Source organism: Rhea americana, unplaced genomic scaffold, assembly GCF_003343005.1.
Source record: "Rhea americana isolate MKP2758 unplaced genomic scaffold, rheAme1 scaffold_0, whole genome shotgun sequence".
NCBI classification, from domain to species: domain Eukaryota; kingdom Metazoa; phylum Chordata; class Aves; order Rheiformes; family Rheidae; genus Rhea; species Rhea americana.
In genome coordinates this window covers 21,165,111-21,186,601 of record NW_028185037.1, presented here as the reverse complement: position 1 = coordinate 21,186,601, position 21,491 = coordinate 21,165,111, and the positions used below count along the sequence as shown (strand labels likewise).

Sequence of the window (21,491 nt, the reverse complement as noted above, 5' to 3'; positions counted from 1 at the left end):
CTTCCACCCACCCTATGCTGTGCAATGCAGCAACATTTCTTCTATGGGTGGCCAGCCAAGAGCTACACTGGTCTGAAAACACTAAGCCAAACTAGGACCTGATGTCTGCCTCTGGCGGGGATATCTCATTCAAGGTATGATCCCTCTGGGTTTTCTACTCTTCCACATGGAAATTTTCTCCAAACACTGAGGATTTCCTGCATTTATTGAGTATCTCCTGATGCCTGGATGTCCAGTCTAAGCTGCTAGGAACTTTGCAGCTGGGCTCTGTGTCCCACCTGACCCATCCTGGTGTGTGTGTGCACAGACCAGAATCCAAGACAAGCACCATCACTTTGGGGCTTGTAGGAAGCACTGGACAGACCAAATGTGGTCAAGCTGGTCATTTCTGCACACACAGGGTTGGATATATCAGGATGGCAGCGTTTATGGACATGTCCTATACCTTGCTGATCTTTGCTTCTTCCCACCTTGTCCTGATCTCCTCCCCAGTGAAAATCCCTTCATGTTTCTCCTTGCTCTAGTCCTTCCTATAGCCATGGCCTAAGGACACCACATGCTACTCAGCTCCATGCTGCCTCCCAAGAGAGCTGTGGCTGTTCCCCTGAGGCCAACACTGTCATAGTGGCAAACACTGCGGTTTTAATGAGTCTCATGAGTGATAACCACCATGCATAAAAGTAGCAGCCAGGCAACCTGCATTTCCCCTAATTCACAACCTCTTTATTGCCTGTAAGATAAATATTCAATGGATTGGATTTGTCACAAGGAAAGAGGCAACGCTAGCCCTGATTCAGCTTTCATCTCACACACAACCCAGTGCCTGCAGAAATCTGCTTTGCTCTCAGATGAACCCACCAGCACCAACGACCAAGCYCCCATAATGTGTGTGCAACGCGTCCCTGATGCTTTTCTGTGGGTTGCCATCCAGCATGGCTTCAGGCCAGGGGTACCGCAAGAGACAAGTAGTAGGAGACAGAAGAGCAATGATACAAAAAAACAGTAACACAGCTACAGGAGAACAGCACACATCTGGTTACAGCTGGGAAAGGGGATAAATGAATGCACTTGCTTCCAGCTAGAAGTTGAATTCAGTGAACAGCATTTGAGTTGATGCCAACCCTAGAACAGGCAGATGTTGCGAAAAAAAAAGCAAGCCAGCAACAAAAGTCCGAACTGCAACATTCCTGTATTCACAGAGGGAAGCTTTATGAGGCCTTGATCCACAGGATTTTTTTTTAAATCTTGTCCTTTAAAATAATTAAAATGAGGGCTGCCAGCGTGATGGTATCTCAGCAGCTGAGCAGACCTTCATCTGGCCGCACTTTCAAACAGCTCTSAAATCTTCCCCACAAGTTATCTGCTGGGCTAACTGGGCCGTGTGCAGTTTGTTTCCATCCCAGCGTCTCTGCCGAGGCAAAGCTCCTGCTATTGCCAAGCTTCCCGGCTTTGACAGAGGACAACAGTATGAGACGTCAAGGCAAATTTATGCAACAGGCCAGAATGTATCCGTATCTTGTGCACGTTCGCTTTGCCCTTGGAAACAACCACCAGGGAGAATGGCTTCCTGGCGTCGCAGTCCAAATCCATTCACCAGGCATGGCAGTGCAGCCAGATTGCTCCGCAGACTTGTGCAGTAAATCAGGCTCTGGCTTTTAGAAGGAAAAGAATTTTTGCTGTGCACCATGGTGCCTGGCCATGGTTTACTAGTTAGCATGGGAGCAGTTGCTATAGCAGTGCAAAGCATGAAAATTTCTGGGGTCATTAGGATTAAGCATTGGCTTCCCAAAGACCAAACTCACCTCGCCAAGCACCCCTCTGGCATTTCTGCCTGACCTGCTAGGCTTTGCTCTGTGCATGTACATATGAGTGCAGATGAAGAGGTGTTGGGAACTTCAGCAGAAGAAAATGTCTGCTGGAAATGTAGGAGGAATGCAAATGGAGTGCAACTGTGTAGCACAAGGCAGCAGGACTAAGATTCCCAAGCCACTTCACAATATTTGTGAGCACAGACCTGTCTGGTCACAAAAGCTGAGCTTGTGGCCCATTCATCTTTTCTACTGTCTTCTGCTGGGGCTGAGGCATGATGTCTGACAGCAACGAAGAGACAGGGTGTTGCCTTCAGAGGCAGAGAGTCCTGTCCCGTGATCCAGTTCACATAGCCAACAGCCTTGATGCCAAGGAGACTTGGGAGGTCTGGGAACACCACTGCTTACTCCAAAATCCCAGTGGCAGAGTTCATCCTCTCCATTCGGAGACAACAGGTATGTCTGAAGGTCACCAAGTCTGGATGACTGTATCAGAGAACAAAGTTTGGTCCATGGACTCCTGCTGTGACTGGCTGTAGTGATAGGAGAAACARGGAATGTAGTTTGACTACTGTGTCCTGAGCCCAGCAGTCTGACAGGCTCAGCTAGGGAATGGGATCTGGAAAACACTGAGGTGGATTAAACGCAGCACCCAAAGATGGCACTTCACCAGAGCAGCAGGAAGCTTTTTTTGCAAGAGAAYGTGTGTTACAGACAAAGCCATACCAAATCAACAGGTCGCCTCCTTTCAAGCATTCCTCCTGCTCAGCAGTTTGTGGCCAGCTCAAAGTCAGGGTTTTGCAGGGGGGAAGGACAACTCCATCATCTTAAGATTCAGCTCCATTCATTTCTCTGCATATTTATTTGCACAGGAAGCAGACATTTTCTAAGTAACATTGCAGAGCACTCCATGCAATGAACCCAGAAGACTTTTCAAGTGACCCTGGCAAGCCGGGAACAGGGACCAGCTGCTGTTTCACAGGGTCATGGGATTTAAGACACGTGGAGTACACAGCACTAAGCACTCTGCCCTCTTGCAAAACCCAGAGCAGCACTGACCACTTCTGTCAAGCCCCTAACTTCCCTTTGAGCAATAATTGTATCAGTTCAGCTCCTTCTCCATCCAGTTCAGCTCCTTCTCTTCTACACATCACCATGGTTCTGGACGTCATGGTGCACAGTTGTGCCTGGTAGCTGGCTGAGAAGAGCCATGTGAAGAGCCCCTCAATTTCCCTCAAAGCCACATTGATCACTCACACTACAAGATCTTAGATCTACAGACAACAGGAGAACCATCCCAGGGCTGGGAAAGGTCAGACCAGCATCCTGCCTCTGTCTGGTGGATTTCTCTGAAAGAAATACATAGTGGGGGAGCAAGATGGACCCTCAGGTCCTATGGATGCTAAACCTCGTGTATATTTTTATTAGAGCTCAATATCTTGCACTGTCAGAGCCTCCACAAACCCCTAGCATGCACATTCTCAGTTATACTGCTAACACCAGCAGCCCAGGACCTTCCTGCCTTCTTTCAGGCTCATGGATGGAGGAATGTAGTCAGTCTCCAGAGCATTTCATCCTTCCTGTTTTCAGCCTGGAGACAGGCATTTTCATTGCCGTTCCTGCGTTGGAGGCCTGCTCGCAGCCTGTTCTCCCCAGGAACCTCTGCTCATTGTTACATATATTGAATGTGTGCGGTGAGGGGGGAAGCCTGGGTCTGCCTTGTCTTCAGGTCCAAATCATGGGGAACTGGGTTACTGAGTCCTTGGGAGAAACTCTTCAAGCTCAGATAAACCCAAATGTCACCAACAGCTCTTTTCACAACCTCACTGCTCAAGCAGAGACCTTACCCTTGATTCCCTTCTTGTACACGTCTGCAGCCACTTTTCTCTGCTCAGGGTGTCTCATCAGTGCTGTTTTCTGGTCCTCCCCAGTGTTTATCACTCTCCGAGGAGCCACTTCACCTTTCATTTCATGGACATCCAAGATAAACCAGCTCCTGCCAGGTGGGACRTCACAGGACCCCAGAGCAATGGAAAAGCCACAGGGATGATCCACATAAATACCTGAGCTGCAGCCACATCTAGAGAGGCACAAGAGAGGGAGAGCTAGTGTGTGAGATCTGACAGGCTCGTTAACAAACCCAGCTGGCTGGCACACACACCAAGCCCAAAACACTGCAGGCCACCCCCTCCCACCCTCCTGATACCATCACACCCCTCTGAAGTTAATTAAAAGGGGATTAAAGCAGGCTGTAAGGATGTGGGCGATGGCTGAGGTCAGGGGATGCCTTATAAACACATGCTGAGCCCTGCAGCTGGTGCTGGGGCAGTGGGCTGTCTGCTTGTGACACTGACTTCTCCAAGACTAGGGCAGATCTAATCAGAGACCCAGGTAACTAATCCAGGATGCTTTTCTCTTGCAGTACTGCTCTGAAAGGAGAGCTGTAGGGCAGGKATAGGGTTAGGGGTACAGGAGCCCAGAGGGGATGCTTAAACCACTGGTGAGTTACTGAGCATGACTGTGGCACATCTCAGAGGCCTCTGCTTTCCCACTGGCCCTTCTCAAGGCTAGTATCTGGCTGTCTCCTTCCAGAGCTCATCGTATCCCACGTGAGCCGTGTGTAACCATCACAACCCTGTTAGGGAGGTTCAGCTCAGATAAGCAGCTCTGTCGCAACAGTACAGGCCGTTCCAGCCCACTCGTGCCTTTCCTGAAATGGGAGCATTTCGCCAGGGTAGAGCTCAGAAGAATTTTTGCAGCCAGCCATACACCAGCCAGGTGAGTATTTCCCAGATCCATCCTCATGTAAAGCCCTGGGAAAATCTCCATGGATGAAAAATAGCAGTGAGGAGTCCCATCTTACCCCTCTGGAAGAACATACTTTTACCATGGTCATAGAGGGATGGAAGTCATCTCTGGATAGGAGCCAGCCCTGAGGTTAAAGCTTTATTATCAGCAATTTTCACCTTGAAGGGAATTGCTTACTCCTAGGAAGGTGGAGAAAATCTTAGTTGACTCTGAGAAAGTCATTTCTGAATGCCAGGGTCCCTCTCCRGGGGCAGAATAGGTGGCCTACCTGGGAAGATCCCACATGGAGAGAAGCAGAGGGTAGAGCTCAGCCAGGAAGACAGGAGCAAATGGAGGGACAATGAAACAAGGAGTTAGCTAGCACAGAAGCAAAGTCTGAAACCTAGTCCTGAGCGATGCAGAATGGTGTGTGGTGGCAGGAAAAGAGCTGTGGCYGGTCTCAGGCTGGTAGATGGACCATACTGCACTGATGTCCCCACTGGGAGCCCCTTGGCCTCTTGCCTCGTATCTCTGTGCACAGAGAACTGACCTAGACAGTGCTGGCACATGCAGCCTCCCTGAAATGAGCCATTTGAGTTAGACTCTTCTCAGCAGCGTGGTGGTACRTACAAGTTTATAACACAGGGCCAGTCCCAGGCACGTAAATGCTACCCCTTTACCTGAATTGGTCACACGTCCCCTAAAGCATTTCAGTTCAACCCCATAACTGGATGTCATATCCTGAAGAGCCCAAAGAAATTCCTGGTGGCCTTTTAAGCTCTTTTTGTTAGGAGTTCATTGCTTTCCCCTTCCTTCCTTCCCTCTCTAGTCTGAGAGCCCAGCTCCCCACAGAGCAGACTGATCTGCTCAGGATTTGATCTCTTTTAAGTATTTCTAAAGTTTTTCCAGTCCCAATGGCCTTGGTAATTGCAGCTCTCCCCCAACAAACCCATCGTCTTGTCACCCAGCCTTGGAAAGTTTTCTCCCTCCGTACCTTGCACTTGCCAGAAACCGGCTGATTCATCCACTATCTGCCTCAGGCAACCCACGCAGCCGCTGATGATTGAATTACTTAACAATTAAGCAGGGCCTTAAATCTTTGCAGCACTTAGCATGTATTGACTAATTAATCCGAACATCTATCTGAGGTAGGTTAGTTCAGTCTTGCGTGTAGCTACAGAACACGCCCATGGCTGTCTCACGGGCCAAAGGCAGAGGCAGGTCTATGGAGATGATGGATGGATCCACAATCTCCCTTGCCCACATGCCTGTCCAATGGACCACCATGGCACTCCTCCTCCACATCACAGGCCCTGCAGCGACTTCAGAGGTCACCAGGCCCAGAAAGGGCATGCTGTTACCCARGTTATTATACATCTGCTCAGTTTGAGCACAGAACAGAGACCATGTCCATAGCCCAGGGCTCTTGGTCAAGCTTGCTCTCAAACAGCTTCTTCTTTATTTTCACCAGTCCTGCCTTGTTGCTTCCTTCCCCAGCTCTGCACCCCTTCTCCAGCTAGCAACCAGGTGCACAAAGGTGCCCTCTCCTAAGGAAGGAGTCCCAGCTGAGTTTTGAGGACAATAGCCCACACTGCTGGAAGTCAGGGCAAGGCTTAGCCAGGAGGGCAGGATTTGACCTCGCAAGCAATTACCTGCCATTAGCACAAGTGGGGAAACCTTCTCCTGGGGTCCTGCTGGCAGCAAGCCACAAGCTCTGCCGATGTGGGAGATCAAATATGGCATTCAGGGGAGTGGCTCAAGAGCCCAGCAAGCTGCTGTACTTCATCATCCTTTAATTGCCACCTGGAGAGAGCCAAACTATACCAAGAGCCCACTATATTAAGCATGTTTGCACACATTGTCCCAGCTATATAAAAACCCACATCCCAGTCTCCGCTCTCAGTAGCAAATGAGGCCAGGCGTGGGAGGCAGGGAACCTGCTCCCGGTGTGGACAAGCAGACGGGCAGGGTGGGAAGATGTGGTGACTTATCCAAGGTTATGCAGAGAGTCAGCAGCAGAGGCCAGTATGTAGGTGACTCCCAACCACATGCTTAAGCAGAGGGAAAGGGAGGAGGTTTGAAAACCTCCTATGGCAAAAGCTATAGACAGAGACATGGAGATCTGGGCCTGCTTCCCTGTCCCATAGGACTTGGTGTTTGACCTTGAGCAAATCACTTGACTTTTCCCTCTTTCCTCTGACTCATTATTTTTCACCCAGCCAGGGGTAAAGGAAAAGGCCATGTCGTAGTGCCCCATGTATTCTCATCTGTTAGCTAAAGCCGAAGCAGATAKTAGAACTCCCACATCGTGGTCTTCTGGGAGGTATAGGATACCCCCAACACAAGAACAGAGAGACCAGACATGTGACACTGTTTGACTTCCTGCCACCAAAAGGTTTCAGAGGTCAAAGTCCAAGTGCCTAGACCAGCTCATGCCCTTTCCCTGCCTCCCTTTCACCCGAGGGCCTCAGCGCCCCAGGATGGGAAAGGCAGGTGCTGAGGCTGGAGAAATGCTCAACACAAAGCACCTGGCAGCAGAAAGGTGCCCTGCAGAGCCAGGCACTCATGAAGCAGCCAGCCAGAAGAGAGCTTAATCTGAACAACCTTGCACAGAAAAGCCAGGACTAGTGGACTCAGGATCCCTCTGCTCAAGCCAGGTGGTATCTGTAGCAGCAAGACACTGGCTTGACTCAAAAGCATCAGCATGCGCGGTGTTAAGGCATCTCTGCTGCTTGCAGTGGTACCCTTTGCCTGTCCTCCATCTGCAAGCTGCTRAGGACAAGCTTCCTGCCTCCCCTGTGGATATACCATTTGCTTGCTTTTTAATATGCATCTTAAAAAAAAAAACAAATTGAGCAGGGAACCTTCCTCCCCCTATGAAATCTGCCCTAGAAAATTCTCAGTTGTAAAGTAGAGGAACTTGCAGTCTAACACTTTACCTCTGGGTCATAAACCATTACATACATTAGGAGAGGGTGGCTTTTTTTTTTCTTTTTTTTTTCTTGCCTGAATATGTGCTGATCTCATTCATCTTGGGAAAAGCACGGGGTGTTCTCATCGAGGCTATACCTGGCAAGCTGCACACACAGTGACAGAGGGAGAGAACTTCTGAGCAAGCTCCGCAGTGGCTGCTGCCGGGTTCCTTGGGCTTCAATCCCTGAGCGCGAGACTGGCTTCCTCACCTGGCGTTCTTGCGAGAGATGAAGGGTAAGTCAGCACATCAGCTCCCTGCACTGCAAACATCCTCTGCTTTCGGCCATGGCAGAATTCGCTCAGGTCGGGAGTTGCTGTTAGCTGGGAGAGAAACGCTGGCAGGGCTGGCTCACCCCTCCACCCCCCAAAAATGAATGCCTGCAGGGAGAAAGCAAGAAAACGTTTTCAACGTGCCGTATCGAGGCAGGTCGCAGGAATGGGAGCCGCAGTGCCTGGCACAGCTCAGCAAGCGCTGCTGGGGAAATCGGCAGGGAACATTCCTGATTCTATTTTAAACAGCGCTAGAAAGCACTAGCTAGCAACAGCGAAGTGAGTCCGATGGGGCTGCGTGAAGCCAAGAGCAGTGTCAGATCTTTAGCTGCCTGCCCGTACAGCAGCGATACTCTGCGCAGCAGAAAGAGCWGTTTGCACCAACATGTGGGCTGGCTGCTTTGCTGGTTTGTTTGTCAATGTATTTGCTAACTGCAACGTTGCTTTGACATGTCGGCTGGCAAGCCGGGGTCTGAGTGCCTCAGCRTCACGCGGGCACCTCCGTTTCAGCATCGTGGAGAGCAGCTTAGATCCACCAGCCAGGCTCTGCAGATCTTAGAAAAATAAATCATAGCTAACCTGCTCAAAGGGATCCGTGCTGCCACCCGCGTGAGTGCTCGGTGCCTGCCAGTGCAGGCRGAGGATCCTTGCTTCTCTCCAAGGGAGGATGCAGCTCTTGCTGAACGGCTGCCGAAAAAACACCCCTGCTCTGCTGGCTCTCTCAGGAGCACCTGGCTCAGGGGAGAGCAGAAAGAGGGCACGTTGTGGGGTGGCTGCATCTGCTGGGTGCTGCTAAGGAAGGTAACTGAGATTAAAGATACTGCAGCAACACCCCAGTTTAAGAATAATGAAYCCTGCAGATCTGGCCACTGCAGGAAATGTCCGCTTTCAAATCCTACTGTTTGCAGTGGGAAGAGCAATTGCATGGAGTCTGCTGCAGTTCAGTTTTGGTCAGGTTAATTTGGAGTGAGGRATTTTGCTGGCAGTTAGAAGAGGCAGCCCGGGAGGCTGGTTAAGGTGCAGAATTACCAGGCCAGCCTGTGTGTTCTTAAATTATATAAAAAGCTTAAGGCAAGGGAACACTGATCGGAGCCATTTAGCTTATGAAATAGGAGAGGAGACACCTCTTCTTAAAGGGCTCTATCTTCATAACAAAGATTTTCCAAGACAGAGCCTGTTTTGCAAAGCCCAGATGCCACAATGTTGGACCAGCTGTGTTGACTGTTGTTTGAACACCAGGCCTATCTGGAAATGCTTTTTGTGCAAGCAAAACGTGCCATCGCAGGGAAGTTTTTTTCACACTCGTGTTTTCTGTGTGTGTGTGTGTGTGTATCTGTGCTCAGGGGAGGAGGAATGGATGGGATGGAGATGGGACCTGCTCACTGCCAGATCCTGTGTCTGGACAGCCAAGCCAGTGGAATGATGATACTGTAGCTGTGGTGCCAGGCATCATGCGGGGCCATGGTTTCGAAAGAAGCAGCCCCAAATGGTTTTAATGCAAGGGCTGGTTTTGCTGTTTTGGTGCTTTACAGAGTCTTGGGCATCTCATAGCTCCGACTGGTCCCTGTTTCTAAAGAGTTGGCATCAAAAGCTTGGTGCGGACGGAGCCTGTGGGTATGGAGGGAGCACCCCTAAAAAGTCATTGCATGCTCCAGGGCTGGGACAGCCACGGGGTCCCTGCCTCCCCTCCTCCCCATTTTTTCTGGCACACACCTCTGTTCCCCACTCTTGTTGCTTGGGATAAACACAAAAACATTGGAGAAATGAGGTCTCCACAATGTGTTTTGGGGTCTGATCTCTGGGGAGAAGAGGACTTGCTGACCAAACTCTAGTGAAATGACCCAAAAAGGAACCTGACAAAAAGGAACCAAGGGGAACATGAAACTGGTGCTGGCACCACAGGCTGAGCCAGCTGGAGATAGGCAAGGAGACAAGGTCAGAGAGTGAGCTCGCCATGTGGGAAATGGGCTCTGGCAGCAGCGATGGGAGCTTCGAGCTGACACCCAGCCCGGCTGGGGGGCATAGTAAAAATGCCAAGGAGGGTGAGCTGGCAGTGCTGATTTGGAAAGACTGGAGACTGGAAATGAGGGTGAATAGCAGTGAATCCAGGAGAGAAGAGGATCAGAGATTGAAAGGAAAAGACAGCATTTGGGTGTGCAGGACCATGTTCCTGTTTCTGGATGTGGAGGGGGTGAGGGTACGCAAGCAAGTGCACACTCGGGCATGTGACTTCAGGGAACTGGTCTTCTCACTAACTCAACAGTCTCTGTCTTTGCAAATGAGTGCGGAAAGCCACAAATGGGTAATTTTTTACATGCTTGCAAGAAAAGCAATCTTTGCTCATTCCCTACTTCTCTATTCAACTTGACATTGCAAACTCTGCTTTAGCTCCCCTTCTGGAAGGAAAAGATCAATCACACTGAAGACTTACTTTTAAATGCAGAAGTGCAAGGGCTTCTTGTAACTCTATTCTGCTCTAAATTCCCAATGGCTGCTTCATGACTGACTATAACCAACATATTCAACAGTCCAAGAGCACTTCCACTGAAGAAGTAGACCTCTGCCGCTAGATTGCTACTTCATTTTCTTTCATTGGATTTTCTCCACTCAATTTATGGTCTGTATTTTTTTTTAATACTGTTGAGGACAAAGGGTCCTCTGTAGTGAGCAACCATATTAAAGCTAACACTGTGAAACCACAGGGGCGTTGAATGCCACAGGCTTTGGTAGCAGCAGTTCTGGTGTTTCTAATCTTTACAATTACAGGAACAGTTTGTAGAACAACATTGTTGTCCGATAGCCTGGAGGTCTGGCAGAGAGAGAGCAAGGACTGCTCATGGGGGAAAACTTGCAGCTCTGCAGCTTGCAAGAGAACTTCCAGCTGACTTTTACTTCATCATGACCTGGATGAGGGGACAGAGYGCCTCCTCAGCAAGTTTGCTGATGATACCAAGCTGGGAGGAGTGGCTGACACACCTGAGGGCTGTGCTGCCATTCAGAGAGACCTGGACAGGCTGGAGAGCTGGGCAGAGAGGAACCTCCTGAGGTTCAACAAGGGCAAGTGCAGAGTCCTGCACCTAGGAAGAAATAACCCTAGGCACCAGTACAAGCTGGGGGGTGACCTTGTGGAGAGCAGCTCTGCCGAGAAGGACCTGGGAGTGCTGGTGGAKGACAAGTTGACCATGAGCCAGCAATGTGCCCTTGGGGCCACGAAAGCCAATGGTCTCCTGGGGTGCCTTAGGCAGAGTGTTGCCAGCAGGTCGAGGGAGGTGATCCTGCCCCTCTACTCAGCCCTGGTGAGGCCTCATCTCAAGTACTCTGTCCAGTTCTGGGCTCCCCAGTACAAGAGAGACATGGAGCTGCTGGAGAGAGTCCAGCGTAGGGCTACAAAAATGATCAGAGAGATCTGAACTCTTTTCAGTTGTCCTATGCGACAGGACAAGAGGCAACAGGCAAAAACTGAACCACAGGAAGTTCCACCTGAGTATGAGGAGGAATGTCTTCGCTGTGAGAGTGACAGAGCACTGGAACAGGTTGCCCAGAGAGGTTGTGGAGTCTCCTTCTCTGGAGATCTTCAAGGCTCACCTGGATGCAACTCTGTCTAACATGCTGTAGGTGACCCTGCTTGAGCAGGGGGGTTGGACTAGATGGTCTCCAGAGGTCCCTTCCAACCTTACTGATTCTGTGATCTGGGGTGGAAAAGAAGGTGGAGGAAGGGCTGTCACTCTGCAGCATTGTGTTCATCGATAATTTGTCAAATACGGCTTGGTCGGAGGCACTCGCTAGCAACTGGGCATTCCTGCCATTTCTTTCCTTGAGCGCACCACACCGATTAATGACCTGGACCTCCAGGAACTGCTTCATCCACCTCTGAAGCATAGTCACTCCTTGGCTAGGCAGGGCTAAGAAACCAATGTAAAAGCTGTTATTAAAGGGGTTTGTAGCATTTTAGCCCTGACAACCTCCCACCTTTTTGTTGTGATTTATTCAGAGTGCTAAAAGTGACCAAGCACCTCCACACAAACTGATCTGGGCTRGGCTGCTTCCCTGGACTAATGCCCTAAGTAACTCAGTCTAAATAGCCAAACCAGTCAAAGGACAGGAGGGAATTACTATCCTACTATGGGAGAAAAATGGAGTCATAACAGTTTCCAGATAAGTTCAGAATTTCACAGGAAGCCTGCACTGAGCTGAGAGCTGTACCCAGGCCTCCTGCCTGTCCAACAAATACCACTTTAAAATCAAGCAGCAGGCACTTGACGTTCCTCAAAAAGACATGTCACATGAGACTGTCACTCCATGGCTTTCTACGTGGCTGGACGCTCGCACTGCAAAGTCACTCTCCTCCATAGCTGTGCTTACAAGCTTGTGTGCTAGTGCAGTCTGCCCTGAGAAGTATCCAGATCCACTAGAGACCATAAATATGTGAAGGCAAAGATTTCTGACGCCCCAGAGCAAGGGGAATTATATCACACGCAAAACCAGCACGTTCCCAGCAGCAGCAGTACGCATAAACTGAGGCAACCACATAGCCAGAAGCTTGGACAAGAAAACACTGACCTGAACAGCAGCCAGATCACATTTTATGCGAATGCACCATTCTTGAGCAATTTTTCCAGCACAGCCCACACAAACAGGTTTTCCTTGAACACCGCACAGCGGCATTTACCATCTCATGTCAACTTTTTTTTTTTTATCATAAGATTTTTTTTTTATTTTGGAGGAGGAGGTGAAAGGGCTCTTGGGTATCACATACTGTCTCTCTCTTGGCCTAAAGCAGCTGCTGCAGAGTGCCACATCTGAGCAGTCTGTCCTTGGGACTATACTAAAACCAYGCAGGTTTCATTGGTCTGGTAGAAACTCAAATTCATATAGTCAGTTTTGCCCAAATCACACAAGAGCCCACCTTTCCAGAGGAAGTCTTAGATCTTCAGTTTGGCACATACATCTCAGTCTATGAATATGCCCTTCCCCTTCTCGTGGCAGAAACCAGTCCTCCCGGGAAGGACATTTTAATTCTTTCTAGTTTGCAGGCAGCAGGCTGCACTGCAGAAGTAGCRTTCATGGTTCAGTTTCTTCAAGTAGCACTAGCTACTCATGTTTGAGATACTTAAAATAGTTAAACTCTCAGTAGTGGATAAAGAGCCATGGAAGAAAATTTGACAGGGTCTTTGGAGTCCTGGGTTTAGGTGAAGTCCTGTACACATCCCAGCTGGGCCCATATACCCTGCTCTCACACCGACCTGGAGTTCAAGTCACRGTGAAAGCAGGGAGCGTTTAAGGCTTTCCTTAGCCCAATTTATCAGCCTCAGCCATCCAACAGCACCCGAAGAGCATACAGGACCTGCCCTTGAGATGCAAGCCTGGCTTCCTGCCCACAAATCCTCTTTTTGCCTGTGGGACCTGTGAGCACAAACCAAGGTCAGGCCATGGCTACAAGACTTCCTGGGCTAAAGGGGATGGTCTGTTCCTATGGGCTTAGCAGTGACCCCAATTCAGGATCCCAAACATCCGCAAAAACYGTATGTGACATTCCACCAGGTACATTAATTGCACTTCTCAACTAGCAGTGATTGACAGGCGTGTGCTATTTGTGCCTAATTTAAAGGCAATGCAATGGCTGGAGTCTCTCCCTTCACACATGGGAGAGCTGGAGGGGTGTTTTGAGGGGAGCTGCTCTGCTTCCAGGTAGACGTTTCTCTTTGACCTGAGTTTGAAATCTCTTTGGGTYATTAATTTCTGCTAGATGAAGGGAGGGGGAAGCAAAGGCAGCTCTGTCTCTCCTATTCGTCTGCCCTTCTCTACCCTATACATTGGCCGGATTTGAAGAGCAGGGGGAAAAAAAAGGAGATTTAGGAGGATCTCCTGGAGATTTCCGCTGTGTTGTCTCATTCACTAGAAAGCTGATATTCTAGTTCTTCTTTGATCAAATTTGCCCCGAAGAGCCCATTAATTCTAACCTCCAGAAAAAGACTGGTGGATGTAAAACCTGATTTYGCTGGTTTTCTTATCTATATTCAGTCTTCAATCTGCTTTGGTCATGAGTAAATTTCTGCTCTTTAAGTCTTTCCAAATAATCAAAAAAAAAATAAAAATAAAAAGGAGCAGAAATTACGAAGATTGTCCTTTATAACACGATGCACTAAATTACACTCAGAAGTGGCAAATGCCTAAGGAAACCTCTGTGTCAGGATACAGTATTACAAGGGAGAGAAGATGAAATAATTTTGCAGTTACGCAAAGGGGGATCAGCCTCTGTCCCTGTGCAATGCTGGGGAAAAACTGAGTGACCTGCTAGGTCTCCTGTACTTGTTCTTTCAGATCTATTTCAGCAAGGTATTTGGGACAGCTTATTGTTAAGCATGGGAGCAGCTCCTGRCTGGGATCATCACCGCGTCTTGAGCTGGGGGCTCCTGTGCTTCATCCCTGTGTTTATGGACATGGGAGCAAATACCTGTTAGGAGGAGAGGACGAGACGAGTGTTTCTGAATTTGTGGTCTGCCAGCCACTCGTGAGCTGCTAAAGCTTCAACGTGCCTTGGTGGGGAGGAGAGGGAGTTTGGTATAACAATTCGCATGTGCACGGGCTGAAAGAGAAAACAGTGATAAATGCCTGAAAAAAATCCCACAGCTGAACTWTGCTTTAGCTGTCCCTGCAAACCACTGTGGCAGTGCTGCACATGGGGGGCTTTGCATGCTGAGATCTAAGGGCTAAGTGGTGACAGGAGTGAAAAAAATCATTGACGACTGCTAATATATTATTCAGTCTTGGTCAAAGCATCCTAAGTATCTGAAATGCTCCTTGCCCGCTGGCGAGGTGCATTAGCCTGCAGAGCAGCCTGCTATCAAGCAGCACTGGCAGCAACGTCAGAGAGGCAGGACGCTCTTGGCATCTACGTTGCCAAGTCTATTACGCAGCTGGTCTCGCCGAGCCATGCTGGGTGCCGAGGAGAGCAGGGGCCTCTTCTGCAAGCGGGCAAGAGCCGCGAGCACTGTGGTTCTCCACACGTCGCGCCGTGCCTGCTTGGGCCTTYGCCACAAAGCCCAGCGAGCGACGGAGCAGGGACCACGTTGCCTCTTTGTGTAATGTCTGGGCAGACGTGTCAGGGTCATTCACTTCGGACAGCAGCCACGGCCTGCATTTATGCCCTCTCCCAGTTCCCAGAGTGGAGCCTAGTGCTTTGGCAGCTGTCCCAGCATCCCCGGGCTGCTGTCCCCAGTGTCCCTGGGCTGCTGGAGCATGCGGGGTGCTTGGGAGGAGGCCACCACATCCCCGCTTGGATGGGAGGTGCCTCACGAACGGGAAGTTGGGCCACAGTGTCTTTCAAGGTCATTCAGGCACTGAGCTTGTTCCTCATCAGCCAAAAAGAGCTCCAGGACAGTATATAATGGCAGTTTGCCCTCTCCTCCTTTCTACCCCTCGATCCTCCAGGAGGACTATAGACAAGAGGGAAGTCACCCGAGGCCAAGGCTAGTCCACGCTGAATTSTGCTGGAGGAAACGCAACGGCTTGAGGTGCCTTTCATGCTCATGGGGCAGCTCAGCCCCATGTACCCCTCCTCTGCTTGCTCTCGTGTCATATTTAGTACACGCCTTTGTGCAGACTTGAGAGGAAGAGAAAAACYGTGCGAGTCTGTTCTTCCAGCAGAATCTTGCTTTTCATTTCTGAAGCCAACTGTCTATCTCAAAAAATACTTTAACATCCTAAAGAGAGAGAACTGAAAGTGCAGGATCAGCTGGAAACGATCAACTTGCTGCTGCAAATCTGACACCCCCTGCAACATCCCTGAGATCAGAAACTTCACTTGTCTTGTTTTTACACAACCGATCAATTGAAACCAATCAATGAAACGCTGCATGTTAGCATGTCCCTGCCTCCACCCTGCAGCCTTGTGGTGTGGCCTGGGCTGAACAGCAGATCATATTTAGCACACGCAAACACACCATCATCCAGAGGCATCCCAGGTCCTCCTGCAGGCTCGTTCTGGCTCTTAGCAATGAAAAGTCAGTTCAAAGCAAATCATTCAATGAAAAATGTAGGACAAAAATCCTCTCTCTTAACCTGCTGCGAAGTACCCAGACCTTGGGGATCAGGAACTGCTTGCTCTTCCAGCAGAGGAATTTAATTGCTCTGCCAGTGAAGRCTGAAAAAGCAAACTGTGGTGTGATTAAAAATAAAATACTGTCTCCAGCTCGTGGCCATGATGGGACTCTAAACCAGATCTGAGTTGACAAGATGGAAGTGTGCCTTTCCCCCTCCACATTTGTTTTTCTTCTCACTCTCAGCTTTCTTTTCCACCTCCTGAGAGAGTTGCAGACATTTTTTTTGCACAAGCTAGGTCTTCCTTCCTTATAACCTGGCCTGACCCATCTCCCATGCTCAGTCTCCTTCTATCCTCCATTTTTCCCTGCCATCTTTCACTGATACCATGAGCCTGCTATAAGCCTCCTGTGTTTCCACCTAACTCTTAAACACCTGCAGCTGCCTCCCTGCCCCTCCAGGTGAAGCCATCTTTCGTATCCTTCTCTAGAGTCACCATGGGTCCAGTTTGGGGTGCTTCTCCTCCAGTCRTGTCCTGTATGTTTCCTCTCCACCAACAGTCCTGCACGCATCCCTGAAACGGGAAACTAGTCTTGCCAATCTAATGCCTTGTTCCTGAACAAATATGATATCCCTTTTCTCCTAAGCCTTCTCCCTAAATCTTATAATAAACAYGGTGAATGACAGAGTGTGTTATCTGCTACTCAGACACAGCTCCTGGATGTCAGTTCCACCTTATACCTCTTTCCTGGTTCCTGCATTTGGGCTGCAGTTAAAACCTTGTGGATTCTGCAGCCTGCAGACATGCAGGGAAATCTCCCACATGCCTCCTCCTTGGCTGTTACTTCCATGGGCCCTGACTATACTTAGCTCTTACCCATCTAAGATGCTATAACGGAGACTGTTTTCCTAACTTGTCCTTTTTGTCTTGCTTCCCACCCTGCATCCCTCCATTGGCTCTTCCTTTCCCATAATATCAAACTGAAGTCTTCAGTCAGGCCCCTGTGACTTCTCTCACCTTGGCAATTCCCACCAACAACCAGCCTATGATGGCAACCTCTATGGCCAAACTCCTTGTACTTTCTACTATACTTCCATACCATGCTTGGAATGGTTCCTCAGAAATGTCCATAAAACAGCCCCATGATAGCTCTTCAGATCTGGTGGGAACACATCTTTACCCACTGAAATCTTCATAATGTTTAGGTTGCCACACACTACACTGACAAAAATTAATTTCCTTCCCTGAGTTTCCTTGTTTGCCTGCATCCATCTGTCTTCTTGTGTCTAAATCTTGGAAATATTAAGGATTCATTGCATAGCACAGCTGCAGTTTCTAGTCATACAGCAACAGAAACCAGGAATAACAACAACAAGGTGGTGACTCATTAAAACCAATAACCTCAATAATTAGGCTTACTTAACTTTTCCAATTGTATAAACAACCAAAAAAAACCTTCTATTTTGCCACAATTTTTTTTCTTTTCTAGTTCCCCCCATCAAATCTTTTAGTTTTGGTTAGTTATCTCAGAACWAATTTCCTTTCATCAGAATTTTCTGAGACTAAGGGAAGAAACATGTTTGTTTTGCCTGAATTCTGTTAGTGCTAAAGACTCTCCAACACCTCTTTGCTTCTGAACAAGGAAGAGTCCAGCTGCAGCAGTGTCTCGGTGGCAACAATGTCACAGCTGTTGTTGCTACAGGCAAAAATAAATAAATAAATAAATAAATAAAACACGCAAAGGCAGAACTGTCCAGGTTTTGACTTCCTGAAAAAAAATGTGTTTAAATCAGCTCAGGGGAAGCAGAGTGAGAGTCCAGATGCAAAATTCTCTCGAGCCGCAGTGCTAAGTGCACGTGCTCTGGGACTCAGCCGTCCACCACTGTGCTCAGCTACCGCAGGCTGAAGTTATACTCTGCCTGTAGCCTCTTCTCTGACGTCCCTGCTATCTTCCCCTGCCTCCAGCCAGAGGCAGAGAAGGAGGCCTTAACCAAGACAAGAACTGGCCATGGGATTAGGAGAGGGTCTATGTGRGACAAGGAGCCATCAGGAGAAAGCGCAGGACAGAACATGGGACAAGGCACCCAAGTGACAGATGGGCAGATAGCCTGGGGCAAGTGGGGCAAAGGGATTGGGACAAGGTGGTAGAGAGTCCTGCTGCTGGATGGCTGGATGGAGGAGGAGACAAGGAGCCAGCGAAGAGGATACGACAGGACTGCACTAACTGGGAAGAGAGGTGGACATCAGATCCCTGAGTGGAGCCTTGTGCTCCACTCCCCTTCCCTGTCCATCTCCCTGCATTATGCACACAGGATTTGACGTTCTTTCTTTTTTTCTTTTATTGCAAAAGATCTCAGCATCTTGCAGCTCCAACAGCAGGAGTGGTTACTGAAACAGCCCAGCTGGGTAACTACCCTGACACTAGCCCTGGGGAAGCCTGGGTGTACACAACACCTCAGCAACTTGACCTTCAGGCTGTCAGACTACCCGATAGTCGTCACCCCCAAAACACCAACGAGTGAAAAAAGGTACATTTTAAAACGGAAGGGGCTTATGAAGAGCGATCAGTTTGGTCTGTTATGCACAGTCACGGGTCCTGGAGTTCTTTTTTGATGTAAATGTGTGAAATTACACGTATTGCAAGATTCAAATGTTGCCATGGCAACGTGATTATCAAACAGTTGCATAAGGAAGTGCAAATCTATATCGGTTTCTGGCTRGTGAGATTAAACCGCCCAGGGACAGGACTCACTTTACTCCAGCTCCAGGGCCTCCATGCTCCAAAGCAAAGGGACAAGCAAAGCTGGCATGCATACTGGCTGCAAGTCGGTGGGAAAAGTCTGCACCCTTAGAGCCTCAAAACAGTGACTTTGTTGGCCGTTCTTCAGAAATGGGGCCCATCCACTGATTTTTCACAGCCACCAGCTACATGCTGAGCCACAAATTCACTAGCCAAAGACTGTGTTGACATMTTCTGCCATGTTCTTTGGACAGGAGACATGCTCCAAATTTTTGTATTGTGATTTTTTTTTTTTCACAGGAGGAGTAACCTGTGTTCATATCAGAGTCCTGCTGTAGCAGGACTGATGAGTATATGATCAGGTAGCCTGTGAAACAACTGCAGAACTTATTTTTTTAAAAAAAGAACACGCATCCAAGCAAGGAAACAGATCAGATTGGAGGAAATAAAAGTTTTAAATAGACCCTTGAAGTTTAGCCTAATTTGTATTTGGCTGTAAATAAAAAAAACAGAGTGGTGAAATTACAAAAATTGTTTTTGTTTTGCTTTCTCCCAGAGAGTTGAGGTGGTTCTTTCATTAAAAGAGGCTGCGAAACACAGCACTAGGGCACCATCCTGCAGTTCGGGTACCTAAGGAACCCTGAGATCCTTCTGTAATCAGCAAAGAAACAAGTATCTCCACACTAAGACATGCCCCGAAGCTGTCATACAGGAATTCACAGGATGGTCTCCTCAGCAGGATGTTCCTGTAGTTAATTAACCTTTGATCCTTATTTCCAGTGGGAACTTCTCGTTTCTCTTTCTAGCAAATGACTCTTAGTGCGCTTTATCTACTCRACTGGTGAGCCTGCAATATCTGGCACCTGCCGCTGCTGCAGGTATTTCTGAGGAATGATCAAATTGCTCTAAATCTTCTCTCCTACAAGGCAAACACGCTGGAGCCCTTGTTTCCAAAGGCTGCTCCCTCACAGCCTTTTCTGAACCATCCCAGCATCTCCCGTCTCCCAGGTATAGATGATACCAATTTCTTTTGGTGGTCACAAGTCAACAATCTTCCTCCATTTCTTTCCTTATATCATTGAGTTTTGTAGTAGAAACCCACTTTTTTTTTTTTTTTTTTTTTTTTTTAGAGACTACTTTATAGGAAATTTCTCTGTTTGGATAAAATATAGTGACCTGTCATTAACGACTGCCTCTTCTCAGCACTTTCTACCTTTTAAAAACTTTTTGTTTTTAAAAGTAAAATGTGTTGTTTTTTAATAAAAAAATAACAAAAAAAAAGTTTTAATTTCCCCAGGCCATTTTAGAAAAATAACAAAAACTATTGCAGCACTAACTGCTATTACCCAAACAATTTTCACATGAATTCCTGCCCGTGGCCATGCAAATACAGGTAGCTACGCACATGGACCTGCCGTTCCAGGCTGTAGGAGATTAAGTATCTAATTTTTGTTTAGCTGTGAATTATTGCTAAACCGCAGGCACTGCAGCCCTCCTGTTAACGCTGCCTGATGCAAGGCCTGGACTCCAGCAACGGGAGAGTCAGTGTGCTGCAGAACTGTCCAAGGCACGCTGCCACGGCATCGGCTCCCAAAAATCGTGGCCGCTGCTACCTGAGAAAACAGAAGAAAAGCCCTCAAAGAAGGGAGGAGCAGCTGTAATCTGTCTCACCTTGTTCTCCTCATTGCAGTGCCCTCTGTAGCCCTTTGGTCACTGTAACTGGGCAATACTAACGGCAGGGCTAGAGTCTGAAGTGGCTTAAAGCCATTTTCTTTATTGCTAGATTAGGGCTGTGAGGGTACAAAATCTGCAGGAGAGCTCAAAACAAGTCAAGAGCTTTCTGCTTGGGGCAGAAATGAGTATGCTAAGCGTACAGGCCTGCCTCGGTACAGTGCAGCTAACCGCTTTTATGAATGGAGTTAAAAACAACAGATGCTGTGAAGCTGTTGCTAAGAAGCTTTTTTTTTTTTTTTTTTTTTTTTTTTTTTTTTTTTTTTCCTGGTGCCCTGACTGCTCTGGCCAATTTAAGCCTCAGAGCTCCAGAGCACAGCAGAGCCCTGAAATGGAGCAAGCGGGCAGGAAAACAAAAGAACAGGTTCCCTATCTGTTCTCAGCCTGTATTTAGTTGACCAATTATACAATTTCATACCTGTTATTATTTCTGGCAAGCTTTATTCATCTCATGGGAGACTTTTGGAATAACACAGCGCTTTTCTAGGGAGTGTCAGCCATCAGGCGAACATGCCTTCCAGAACTGATTTTTTTTTTTTTTAAGTACGTAAGTAATTGTTTCTTTACAGTTTGGTCTTTGCCTTTGAATGACTCACATTTCTACCTTGTCAGCTTTCAACACAGGCCCTGCCCTCCCTCCCAGTACTACAATCCTCCCAGCTCTCACCCACTGCGCCAGGTCACTCAGGGTGAATTCGGGAAAGACGCGGATCCATTTTGTCTGCAAGCTGTCCAGATGTTCTGCTTACAGGGGCTGCTTTCGGGGGCTGGAGAGATTATGAGCACTGCAGTTAAAAAACATRAAAAGTGAGGTGTGAGCAAGCYTYTAATGCATTCGAAAAGAGGTTTGTCTGCGKTTTATTTTCCTTCRGACAAATCCAGATGCATTTTCACGGAGACAGTGACGGGCTCTGAACCCCAGCACTGCTTCTGTGCCAAGTGTCTCATTTCAGTTCCAGCCTCCTGCGGTGCAAGTGCTCTTCAAATAGAGAGACAGAAAACGTAAACATTCATAAAACTATTTTTTAGCGTCAATCTCTTCAAAAAATTACTACCCCCTTTTTGAGGGTTTTTTGTGTAACTTTTCCCCCTTCACTCCCCTCTGAAAGAATATTCATCTTGAGGCGGAGAGCAATTATGG

The 21,491-nt window shown here is 48.2% G+C and overlaps 1 protein-coding gene and 2 long non-coding RNA genes across 3 annotated transcripts in view; 1 reads left to right on the top strand and 2 right to left on the bottom strand.

The window, feature by feature from the left end:
• Positions 1–21,491, bottom strand: part of LOC146602097 (uncharacterized) — a 63,001-nt gene that overhangs the window by 22,153 nt on the left and 19,357 nt on the right. Inside the window, exon 2 of the long non-coding RNA XR_014898067.1 lies at positions 14,293–14,424. This is a non-coding gene — a long non-coding RNA (uncharacterized LOC146602097). The remainder of the gene's footprint in view (positions 1–14,292; positions 14,425–21,491) is intronic.
• On the bottom strand, positions 702–3,882 carry LOC146602098 (uncharacterized). Its single transcript, XR_014898084.1, has 2 exons — positions 3,656–3,882; positions 702–2,341 (listed from the first exon to the last, which is right to left on the bottom strand). It is a non-coding gene; the product is annotated as an uncharacterized LOC146602098 (long non-coding RNA).
• Positions 7,678–21,491, top strand: part of SLC45A4 (solute carrier family 45 member 4) — an 87,792-nt gene continuing 73,978 nt past the window's right edge. Inside the window, exon 1 of the mRNA XM_085323510.1 lies at positions 7,678–7,802. The gene's annotated coding sequence lies outside the window, so the exon portion shown is untranslated. The remainder of the gene's footprint in view (positions 7,803–21,491) is intronic.